The sequence below is a fragment of the Micrasema longulum genome, unplaced genomic scaffold, assembly GCF_059751315.1.
Source record: "Micrasema longulum isolate JH-2025_06_02 unplaced genomic scaffold, ASM5975131v1 h1tg000407l, whole genome shotgun sequence".
Taxonomy (NCBI): Eukaryota; Metazoa; Arthropoda; class Insecta; order Trichoptera; family Brachycentridae; genus Micrasema; species Micrasema longulum.
The window spans coordinates 367370-380911 of NW_028277607.1; the positions used below are offsets into that span (position 1 = coordinate 367370).

Here is a 13542-nt window from a genome sequence, read left to right on the forward strand (position 1 = left end):
TTTATTAAGGATTTTACAGAATATAGTAGTTTTAAACTTGCCCGTAGTTATCAAGAATAGTAAGAGGTGTGTATTGTTTAAAATATATTACTTTCACTTATCTAGTAGTCGACCTTCAGCCTCAAGTCACCAAAGGAAGCAACCAGACCAAAAGATTTTAGAAACTGTACGTATAATTTCAACAAATAAATAATTTTAAAGGTTCTTCGACATTGCACTGACACGATATCAGCATCATGGCCGTTAAGTTTTCTTACCTAAAAAAGGATTAATTTTTTTTTTTGAAGCACCAACTATCTATTAAATATACGTTTTAATAACTTTAAAGACGTTGCACTACATCACACAATCGATAACAGCTTCCTTTACAAAATAGTCAATAACGACTTAGATCGCCTCAGCTTCTTGAGAAAATAAAGATTATTCGTATCCCTCAACTAAACGCACAACTCGGCGCAACAATAAAATTGTTTTATTATCATATATCAAGCACAAATAAGAATGTATCTTTTGTATTATATTAGTATCTTTAGGATCATTTTGTATTGTATATTAAAGTTGGAGATTAGCAATCAGCAAAAATTGACGAATCTGATTTCCTTTCTTCCATACTTTTACTTTTATTTACTTTTTATATATCTTGATATTTTTACGATTTTTCATTATATATTTTTGTATTATTTAATTTAGTAATTAATATTATTTATTACTCCTATTTCTTACTATAGTATAGTTTTGGGTGAGTTTCTAGAAAACATATCTCAATTATTTATTTATTTATTTTATTTATTAAAAGAAAACAACAGCCATTACAACAAAAAAAATATTTACAAATAAACCAAAATTATAGGCCATTTATAGTTTTCTATACATTACTAAATACAATGTCAAAAAAAGAAGAAAAAAGCGTACATTGAAATAGCCACTCCGCGTCATTCCACGCGTATAAAATAAAAAAAATATTACAATAATAATTAAATAATAAAAAAATATTTTGTTTACTCGGACTTAAAAATGCTTTCGCCGGCGGATCCATACGAAGTAATACGGAGCTATCAGTCCTCCCTTCTTTCTTCTTTCAAACAAGAGAAAATAATTACAATATCAAAGTATACAAAAACATAAAATATTAGGTAGGTACTGTTTGATTTAATTATAATTATTAATTTTATTTAGGGTTCTAGCATTTTCTTTAAATTTGTTTAAAGTGAGGAAATATATGTATATATATATTTCAGCAAAAAACGTGTTATAATTATCATTTCAATGATGTTTTTATATATTCTTTTTCTATTGATGTCAATAATACTATTATTTTGTTTATTTTCAATACTACTATATTTATTTTTTCTTTATTTTTTCTTTTTTCTCTGCTGCATTGGCATGTTTTTATACTTTTAAACTACTTTTAATTACTTATATTATCTATGTAAATAAAATCAATATATTAATGCTCTTACTATAATGTGTCATTTTATTTGAAGATGTTTTTTAAATTGACCTAAATTTATTGTCTTATATTTCACTTAAAGATTCTTCTCATTGTTTCTTTGAATCCCAAAAATAAATATGTGTATATTTATGTTTTTCCTTTTTTTTTAAAAATGTTATTACTATTTTATTTTATTTTTACATCTGAGCATGTTTTTCATTCTTTATTTCAATTCTTAATTTTTAATTACTCTTACAAATTTTCTTCGTTTTTAATATTATTTCCATTTGTAAATACTCACTACAAACTACAAACTTTAAAATATCTTTTTTCACTTAAATTTTAATTTTTAAACAGCTTTCATTTATGTTTTTCTTTTTCCTTTTCTTTTTTATACTTTCATATTTAACCTTACATATAATTGCTTTATAATATGGAAACTTCACTGGTCCATTAGAATTAAGTCTAATTGTGTAAAATATTAAACTTTGTAACTGTACTGTATGTTTCCTGAATAAAAGAAAATAAAAATAAATAAAATAAAATTAACTATTATACTTTTATTTTGTTGATTTCAATGATACTGTTATTTTGTATATTTGATTATGTATGAATCTCAGTCGATATAATTTATAATATACATTTTAATATACTTATATGTCTGATTATCTTTTTTAAATTGTATTCTTTGGAATTTTATACTCATACTTATACCTTTTTTCCCTGCATTGTTATTATATTGCGTCACATGTCATTATATTTGAATTTAATAAATTTTATTATGTATTTTTTATTGATAATTATTATGGCTTGACACGGGCACAGCCTAAAAAGCCTTAATAAGTTCACTTATATTTAAACGAGAGTAATTTTGAATGAATAAATAAATAAAAAATCTTTTCCCAGAATCTTACATTTTTATAACAATTTTTTCAACATACTACAACAGAGATAGAGAACATTTTAGAGAAGGAACTATAGAAGTCTAGGCATCTACAGGGCTTATCATGTCGTTGGCTGGTTTAAGTGGCCACTTTACACGCTGTGTAACATTTATTCTCTAAAATGTTCTTCACGTCTGTTGTAGTATGTTAATTTTAATAGCTCCCCAGGGGGCTGAGAATCCAGTTCATATCTACAATTTTTTTTTTCTGAAATCGATATCATATATTTTCTCACTCTAAACAACTATAAAGAAAATGCTAGAGCCTTAATTGCAAATAATGATAATTATTTAATCTAACTGTACAAAATTTATATTTTTTTATATATATATTTTCATGTCTCTAAAAAAAACTCCAACTTAGAACAGGCTGAGCCATGCTAGATGGAGACTTTTCTTACTAGAGGACGCTCCGTTTTCATTTTCTAATTAACTAGTTTTATATATCGTGGTTATACAAGTAAAAGTGACCATTTGCAAAAATGACGAAATTGAGATTAATAAAATTTTGACATCATATAAGCATAATGCTTAACTGGTAAAAATGCCTAGTCGATCCGAAACTCCAAAAAAATTTTAGTTTTTAAAATATGTGACCATTTGATAGAAGCTCACAGATTTTTGATAAGTAAAACTGACCAACACACATATTCGCTTTTATTATTAAATTTAAGATCCAAAGAATTGACCAAGTAACAGTTAGTCAATTTTACTTGTAGGTAGATGTCACCACTGAAGAGTTAGTTAGAGTTAGGTTAGGAGTAAGTTAGTATACGTTTTTACGTTTTGTATTTGACAGATATGGTTTTTTTTTTATAAAAAGTTAATTGATTAAATAGATTCTTTAGATTATTACGTAACACTTCTTAATTATTTGTTCTTTTTCATTTATTTTATATGTCTGTGCTTATTTAATTTTTATAAATATTAAAAAATGGATTATTGAAATGAGAAGTCCCAAAAACATAATTTATAGTTGTAAAATAAAATAAAATAAATAAAATACTACTTCCCTTAATGAACGAAACAAAAATGATTATCAGCAAAATTTCATGACAAATTTTACAGGCAAAATTGACTAAGTTTTTCAGTTGTTATTTATATAAAAGTGATAATGTTTTTGAAATACGTTTATACTTTAAATTTAAGTTGAAAGTACCGTTCATATAATGTAAAATTACCAACCACCTACTTGAAAAATCTGATCTTTGAGAAGCAATTGAACTCTAGAAAAACACTAAAATGGCTCCCCTGAACATTATTGATTTTGTCACTTGGTCAATTTCTCTTGTATGCCCACGATATATATGTAGATTCCCTGCATGTACACTTATTTATGCAATAAATGTTTATCGACTACAGCCAACTTACCGACTCAAATCTGGGGTTTACTCCGTGTGGATCCGTTGGCGATGAGATTTTTGTTTCTTTAAAAAGAAAGTAAGAAGAAAAAAAATTGGCATTTAATTTAGTGACCTTACACAAGTATGCTTTTTTTGGCGTAGTATTTAGTTAAATACAGAAAACTATAATTGGCATTTAATTTTGGTTTATTTGTAAATATTCTGTTTTTTTGTAGTGATAGCTGTTGTTTTCTTAAAATAAATAAATAAATAAAATGCAACATGGTTGATTTTTAATTACGTTTTTCCCGCTATTTAATTTATCATTGAATCAGCCACGTACTCGCACGACCATAATGAATCGAAACCTGACTCTAAGATCATATTATAAACTATTATTAATTCAACGTTTAAGTTGAAATTAATCGACTTTAGTGTAAAGTTCAAAACTGGGTCGTCAGAAAACAAAAGACGCTCCGTATTTACTGTTAAAACTGAATTAAAACAGCTTACTAACACGACACTACTAACACAGATCAATGTACCAATTCCGATATTCGTGTGTATTTAAGAATGCGGTTTTAATAACACGTATAAGTAGATATTCTCTCGGCATGTGGGCACACGAATCGCTGCCTTTAGAACTGGTTTAGTTGGGAATGCATATGACGAATTGTGCCAGAGGATAGTTACACTTTGTATGGAGACACTTCAAGAATTGGTGACATAAAATGTTCGTGAGTTTTGTGCAAATTTTAAGTTCATAATTGCATTTCTCCAGTGCCGCGATTATGAACGCTATCCTCATCTGTACTATATATCTGAAGTCGATCTATACTGTCTCCATCTACCTCGGTATGTTCTACCGACTTGTCGCCTCGACGTCATATGATCGAATGCAACCAATGAATGACCCCGAAAATTTAGTCCGCGTTCCTTACTTCATTAAAATTTTAAATAGTTCTCATTTGTCGTGGTGTGATGGTCAGCGCGTTTGCCTATCATGCGAGAGGTCTCGGGTTCGATTCCAGACATGTTTGATATGAAATATTTATTTAAAAGGGTGTTTTTACACTAAACATATTTCATAGTTCAACAATGTTTGAGTATGTCCAAATGCTTGCAGACTGGCTGAATTTCCTCCCTAGGGAGTTGTTCATATTTTTATTTATTTCAACAGAGAGGGAAAACATTTTCGAGAAGGGAATATGGAAGTCTAGGCATTTACAGGGCTTATGACCTGTCATAGGCTGGTTTAAGTGGCCACTTTACACACTGTGTAACAAGTCAACAGATGTAAGAGTTGAGGAAATGTGGATGTTCAAACATGGGCAGAATGGTGAATGTTACAGTGTGTAAAGTGGCCACTTAAACCAGCCAATGACAGGTCATAAGCCCTGTAAATGCCTAGACTTCTATATTACCTTCTCTAAAATGTTTTTCATCTCTGTTGTAATATGTTAATGTTTACAGCTCCCCAGGGAGTTGAATCCAGTCCTTGTTTACAAAAATTTAGACAAACTCAAAATATTGTTAAGGATAAAATAGACAAAAATATTTTTTTTTTATCAATAAAGATTCTGCAACACGTTGAGAAAAATATCACAATTTTAATACGCGTAGGACTCAATTACTTAAAAAAACACAGAATTTTTGTTATCTCAATCAACTTTGTCTATCAATTTAATAAATGGACACGTCTAACATAGTGGACCATTTTGAAGGAAGTCGTTCGTATTTTGATGCCAATTAACGTTCGTCAACAATTATTAATGCGACTTGGCCTACCTAATTACCCCGCACAACAGAGAAACAATAACTACACATACAAATAACTAGGATAATACCCATAAATACCTATACTTTGACTCAAGATGCTGACACTACATAATGGTACAATTTATCATTATCATTATTTGCATTCGAACTGTATTAGTACTCTCACTGCAGCGTATCTGGATCATATGTTGCAGGAAGGCAAGGTGATCAATCTTACGCTTCCAGGTGCCAGTCCAGGGCCAGTAAAAGAAGAATATGACTTTAACAGTAAAAGTAGAATATGACGTTTTGCCAATTAACAAACAGTGTCAGTATAAGATAATGGCAGATCATTTCCTCGATTGCAGTTTTAAATCCAAAGTAACCTACCAGATCGTGACCCGACAAGTATCGGCACAGCAGCTTACGGTGCCACGACAGAAGAACTACTATGGAGATAGAACAATGGGGAGTGTAGTACCAAAACTGTATAATTTAATACCAGCTGAAAATCGTGAGGAAAAAACCTAAATTAAAAAAAAAAAATTGTCAAAAAATTATCAAAAACAGCAAGTGAAACTTAAGTGTGCATATAAATATATTTTATTCTTCATTTATTATTAAACTATGTACTTGCTTATTATTTTTTTTTAAATAATGTAATGTAACCCGCAGGCAAGCTTCGGCTTTGCGGGAACAAAAATACAATTATGTATGTTAATGATTTGTTAAAATAAATAAAATTTTAAAAAATAATGATAAATAAAGAAGCCACTTACTCATAATGGTGGAGGAATACAGAAGAAATTTCTTCGTTACCTGTACACGAGAGAGTATGGATACTACACATTGCAGTTCCCAGCATCGTTCCTTCTAGGTATGCTTGGTATCACAAATTTGCGGGCCGTAAGGAACATTCCCGCGCTTGTATCGAGCAACTACTTAAGAGCTAGGCAACACAGACCATTAATTTGTTCTTCCTGAATGCAGGACGAATTTGCCGTTGGTTATGCCTGTAGGGAACATGATCGGTCTGTTGATCAGCCTTCGAGAGAGGTGGATCTTTTTCATGCTGGGATTACCAGTTTTAGACTCTTCCTCTCTTACTATCTATCATAATTTTGTGACGTGTATCATGATTTTGGAGTAATCTACCCACTAATATTAAAGACACCCCTTCTTTATTTACATTTAAATCAAGATTGAAATGTCACTACCCAAATGTTTGAGTTGTTCTTTTCTCCTTCTTTTTTCCATTCTATCAACTCTCCTCTCCTCTCTTCATATTATAATGTAAAATTTTTTGTTAATTTTTGTTTTAAATTATTATATAAAATTGTATTCTGTTAAAATATGTCCATGTACCGCGAAACCGTCCAATTTTGCCTTGGATGGATATTTTTCCCAAACAGTCTAATCTATGATCAACCTTTAAAAAAACATATTTCCATTTGATTTCGGTAAATTTGGTACCATATTTATAGAAATCAAATGGAAATATGTTTTTTTAAAGGTTGATCATAGATTAGACTGTTTGGGCAAAATTGGACGGTTTCGCGGTACTCGTAATTTTCTCAAACTGAACGGTTTGGGTAGGTAGGAAGAAATTGCCTTAAGGCAATATTTCCCTTTTATGTATATAAAGTGTAAAAAAAAAAAAATATATATTAGTGATATTTGTAGATATTTTATTTCTTTACTTTGCTACTGTTTTATTTCAGTTAATGTTACAGCTGTCTGTGTTTACTATAGTTTTTTATGGACTAATTTTTGTACCTTATAAATCTATTGTGAACCTTTTAAAAAAATAAATGAACACTAATCAAACATGCAGAGTATAATTGGCAGTTGTGCTCTATTGTACAATTAATTAAATATATAAATAAAATACTGCAGTGTATAAATAAATATTCAATGTCGATCTTCCTAGGAATTGAATCCGGTACCTCAAGCATGCAAGAAGTGCCAATCACTATACTACGAGACGGACTTTTCGCCACTCGATTTCCTTAGGATTTTTTCCTGAGAGTAGCCGTCGAGTCAAAAATACTTATCTACAATTCTGTTTTTTTTTCGTACGCTGATGTGTTCTTCATCCGCCTGGACGCAGATGGAATAATGGGTGTATTTAATATATGAAGATAATTGCGCCATATACATTTCGCTAACCATAATCCATAATTATAGTTTTAAAAAGTCAAAATTAACGTAGGAACCTATTTTGTCGGCCTCGTGAAGCAATGGTCAGAGCGTTTGCCTGCCATGCAAGAGGTCTCGGGTTTGATTCCCGACATGGTTGATATGAAATATTTATTGAAAGGTGTTTTCACACTAGAATACTTTATAGTTTTTGAAAATGTTTTTTTTTTTTTACATCTGAGCATGTTTTTCATTCTTTATTTTGATTCTTACCTTTTAATTACATTTACATTTTTTTTTCTTCATTTTAATATTATTTACATTTGTAAATACTAACTACAAACTTAAAAAAAAAAAAAAAAAATTTCAAACAACTTCCATTTATGTTTTTTTTCCTTCTCTTTTTTGTAATTTTATTGATAACCTTACACATAATTATTATATAATATGGACTTCACTGGTCCATTAGAGTTAAGTCTAACTATGTAAAATATAAAACTATGTAACAGTACTGTATGTTTCCTGAATAAAAGAAAATTAAAATTTTAAAAAATAGTCCCTGGACTGGTACCTGAAGCGTAAAACTGATCATCTTACCTTCATGTAACAAAAAATGATCAATATACGGTGCGATTGTTGGACTAATGCAGTGCCCTATGCACCATTCGGTGCGGAAAGGGAATGATTATGATGAACCTATTTACTTATGTCAAAATTTACCTATTAACTAAAGCTAAAATTAACGCATGTCTCTACTAATATGTTTGCCATATACCTACAACGCAGGAACATATTTAATGAGTAGTGTACTATTTTTTAAATCTTGCATTTTATACAATCCGCCTCGACGGAGAGAGATACCTGCTTACAATATACCTCTACCTTTGTAAACACCCTGTCAAGGCCGTCAAGCGTCTGACAGAAAAAGTATGCACGCAAAATTTTATAATTTGATGTAAAGACAAAACACCATGGCATTATGTGCAATTTATAAATTAAACTAGGTGTATTAAAGCAAATAAATAGTTTTTTTTATGAAACGAAAAACAGTACATAACATTCTGTTTTTCATTTATGATTTTATTTTCACGTGATTATTGAAAACATCATCTTGGAAATAATTTGCGAGGTAAATAATTAACTTATAAAAAAAAATACTTGTTAATTTTATTCAAATTATGCGTACATTAAAAAAATTATAACAATGTAACTTACAGCTGATGTTTACTCCAACGCAATCTTTGAAGATTGTATACAATCCCATGCACCCAAGAGGATATTTTAAACTCAATAAACACAAGAACTTATCACTCGATGTTTATATGGGTAGATATAACATTGTATGTATCAGTCAGGTAATACCGACGTCACCTTTAGTGAGAATGTCAAAAATAAATTCAAATACCGTTATTCACAACACAAACTTGATAGACGAAAGCATGCAATCCACTCTAGACTTATATCGACAACTTTGAGAGATTATATTGTGTTGACGCGGGATAACATAAATGCGGTTATAATGTATAAACAATTCACAATTTTATTATAGACTAAGAACGCGGCACACGGAACCCGGATGACAAGACAATCACGCCCGCGGCGGCCCGTACACCACTCCTTGTGCTTTGTTTAAGCACGAAGAAAACAAGAATCGAGAAACGAGATGAAGAAATTTGTTCGAACGAAAAGTTCCAAATGCCGCGGTTCAGAAACGAGGTGCAAGAAGTTCTCGAAACTTATGACAAAACTTTTTTGACTTTGTTTTTTTCATACGTTATAATAATTATACAAAATATTATAAATCAATACCGATTCACAAAATAAAATTACCCTATATTCTCCAAATACCATTAAAGAAAAAATCGAGGTCTGTATGCATAGGCAGAGTGTTGTAGCTTTCTATCTCCACCTACCCGTTCGGGAAACGTTATTATGGTTTGTTTTTTTGCTTGTTAATTTTTTTATTTCCATTTTAGGTCTTTTTGGTAATATTGTAATGGATAACTTATATAGCGACATTTTCGTAATGTTATTCCTCAAGGACGCTTTACAAAGTGATAACACAAATAAATTAATTTTATTTGAATTTGTAATTTAAGTCAAACAATTCACTTTGTTATCACATGCTATGGATTTATTCAAATGATTTAGAAAACAAGTGGGTTTTAAGATTTTGCCGAAACATCATTCTTTTATCTCACAGTTTTACACTTCTACCAGGAGAGCATTCCGTGCCATAGGGCGTGCGACCGCAAATGCGCGTTCACCGAATTTAGTGCGCTGTTTGCGTAGAGGTATAATAACAGGTATTCTTCTCGACGTAAATGTAGCTGATCTAAGTGTATCACGTCTGTCAGCTAGTTCATATGGAATGCAAAGTTAGTGCAGTGACTTAAACATAAGCCAACAGAGTTTGTATTCTACCCTCTGTGGAAACGTAGCTAGTGTAATTTCTAAAGTTGTGGAGTGATATTACTGAACTTAGAGATTAAAAAAATAAGACTCGCTGGGGCATTCAATACAGACTGTAGGAGAATCATTTTATTCGTTAGTAGACCATTACAATAACCGACTCTAGACACTACAAACGCATTTATTCATTGACGGGCGGCATCAACTGGCAAATTCTGTCGTCTGGCTAGCCATCCATAGTTGTTCCGTTTAACATGGGTTTAATGTTAGTTTATTTTCATCTATCCAGCTACCTATTTTCTGAAGGCATCAATTAATTAACTTAATAAGCACACTTATCTCACCTCGTTTACAATAAAAATAAATTTGTTTATCATCCGCATCGCAGTGAGACCAAAACCCACATTCTTTGATTATGTTTTCGATATATTTAGTGTACAGTCCGACTACTGACCCTTGGGGTACTCCAATAGACACCTAGAATTTATAAATGCTCCAAAGTAATAATATTTAAATAATTAAATATCAAAATTACCTACTCAAACAGCTGAAAATACTGATTTATTGAAATAAAATAATAGTATAATATATTTTATAATCTATTTTGTGTCATTCTACAATTTAAGATATATATGCATGTAAAATTGTATCGTTGAATACGTTCAAATTGTATGTTTTTTAGCATGTATCTTTGTTGAATTACCCAATAAAATAAAAACATAGTTTTAGCCTTTGATTTTTTTTGAGTTCAGAGTTTTGAAAATTCATAAGAATCATAGTCACCATCGCTATTTTTATTCTCAATTTTAATAAATAAAAAAATGATATACGAGAAAGTGGGAGTTAACTATTAAAAGACAGAATTGTGAATTTCCCACAGTTTGCAAAGAGATCACTTCACCCAGCTCTGTAAATGCCTAGATTTTCCATATCTCAACAGCTTACTGTTGAAAAAATATCTCATACTGAAAGAGTTGTTAATTTTCAAGCACCTCGTTTTTAATGTTACCAAAGTAGAAATATTATGTCCGGTTTTTTACAAAATATGTCGGGGTATGTTGTACAATAAGTCCAATATTGCGGGCATCCACAAGTCATGTATTCAAATCATTATAATATGATCGAAATGAATAAGTATTTTTCCTACCTAAAAACCTAATTTTATAGTACCGTTTTTTTCCTCTTCTTAGTTATCATGTTTAATAACGGAATAATTAAATTATACATAATAATTATATTAAACAAAATAAGGACGTCATACCTTCACCACCGCGGTATCGTTGAAGATAAATTCTCTCGAGCGGTTACGAAGATACACTACCGACCCCCCCCCCCCCCTAAAGATTTGATGCAAGTACATCGGTTTATTCCAACGGGTCTAATACCCCTCGATACACATATCCACGCATTAAGTGACAAAAATTTTATTCCACTGGGAAACTTTTCTTTTAATCACGATTTATTTAAAAATTTTATCACTTTTAATAAGTCGCTTTTTTTCTTGAAAGCTTATGAAAACATGAGAGAGAAATGAGTAAATTTTGAATTCAAATTAAATTCCGACATAATATATACCCGTCAGTTTGGAAAACGAACGCCTAGATGCAAAAAATAATGTGTCTAGATTCTGTCCTTTTAACATAATATATTAGTATTTAGGCGTAAAAAATGTTGCCACTATGAAAAAAAAAATAGTTATATTTTTTTCCATTTTACTATCTTTCCGAGTGTACATATCGATACCACAGACTACAGATATATGATCGAGGCGTTAAAGGAGCCGGCTTTGTAATCACTCGGTAGATAAATACAGACGATTATTAAGCGTACCGTCCGGGTAATTGTCAAAAGTTATGTACAAATCATGCTCAAGTGAGCATTTTTTGCTAGAATTGGGATTTATTGGAGTTTATAAACGCTTTGAAGCAGGCACTTTATCACAGAAGCCTATTTAAAATCCGAAAAAAAACTATTTTGAACTTTAATTAAGTAAGATATGCAGACTAAATTTTCGGGATCATTCATTGGTTGGATTTGGTCATATGACATCGATATGACAAGCTGGTAGAACATACAGAGGTAGAGAGATATAGATAGTACAGAAGTTAAGTGTACCGTCTCGATATGTACAGATGAAGATAATGTTCATAATCGCAGCGCAGTAACATTGAAATATAGCAGTGTTGAACCACCTTTGAAACTAATATTTCCCCTTCACCCTGTTAGAAATCGAACCCAGGTTTTAAAGGATGGTAGGTGAATGCGTCAACCACTACACAACGAGGCGGACTTATCTCCGCTCGATTGACTTTTTCAGGGTTTTTACCAGAAAGTAGTTATCGAGTCAAAAATGCTTGTCCAAGGGTGCTATTCTGAATCTTCTCAAGAAGGTAGAGAAGATTAATAGTAAAGGTTTTTTATTTTTTGCATGCAACTACACTTTGCTTCATTTTTGGCCACAATGATGATTAAATGTCAAATTACGTAAACTAAATACAAACACATGAAACCAAACGTGATTTTCATTTAGAACATTATTGTTTTTTTATTAATTTAACTTTTTGTAAATAACGTAAATTGTACATTGGCAGGCTTGTTGCCAAATGGCAATTTCTTCCAACCAACCAATAAAATAAAAGTTTGATTTATTTAATTCAAGTTACAAAACATATTTAATCTTTATATATATAATACCTCTGTACGTGTGATGTCACTGAACTTCTCCTAAATGGCTTAACCTATTTACGTGCGGTTTTCAGAGAAATATAGATCTTTGCGCTGTGCGTGTTCGTAGATATTAAAATCTTCAATCTAATATGTAAAAAAGAAGTAAGGAGCATAAATTTTTAATTCATCTATCTACCAGGGTTGCATTTGAGAAGAATGCATTTACAAAAAAATGGAAAGATGTTTTTTTTGTGTACAAAAAATGTTTGTTTTTGAATGTTTACATACGACATTCACTTTCTATGGATCATAATCAGATTCTTTCCTAACATTCCTTATAACTTCTTCCTATTAATTTCTTGTTACTGGATTTTTTGTAAGAATACTAAAATAATATTTAATTCAATATATATTTAAAAATCGTATTCCTACATAAGTAAGCCCCTCTGTTGGTGAGAAGACCGGAGTTTGACGTTTGCAAAAAGAATTCAATATTTGAAAAAAAATAATTGTATGTTTTGGAATTAAACCATAAACAAGTACCCAGCAGGGGCGAATCGTCAAAGTAAGCGATTATGCACAGCTTACCATTATATTTGACTTTAAATTATAATAATTTATAGTAACCATGTTTATGGGAAAATATATAAAGTAATTGTTATTTATCACCGTTTCAATCAACGTTTATATCTTTCTACAAAAAAATATCTATGAAGTGCGCCCAGTCCATTCTCACTGAACGATAAAACTAGCCGATTACCTCAGCTTATTCTTCCATACAAAAAAGTACACTGTATTTTTCGTCTTTAACCCAAGTCGGCTTTTTTAGTACTAAAACAAACTTGCAG

General features: G+C 30.6%; 1 protein-coding gene across 1 annotated transcript in view; it reads right to left on the minus strand.

Annotated features, from left to right (window-relative positions):
- Cad87A (cadherin 87A) overlaps positions 1-9252 on the minus strand; it is a 152333-nt gene extending 143081 nt beyond the window's left edge. Inside the window, exon 1 of the mRNA XM_088226103.1 lies at positions 8831-9252. The gene's annotated coding sequence lies outside the window, so the exon portion shown is untranslated. The remainder of the gene's footprint in view (positions 1-8830) is intronic.
- Positions 9253-13542: the final 4290 nt, after the last annotated feature.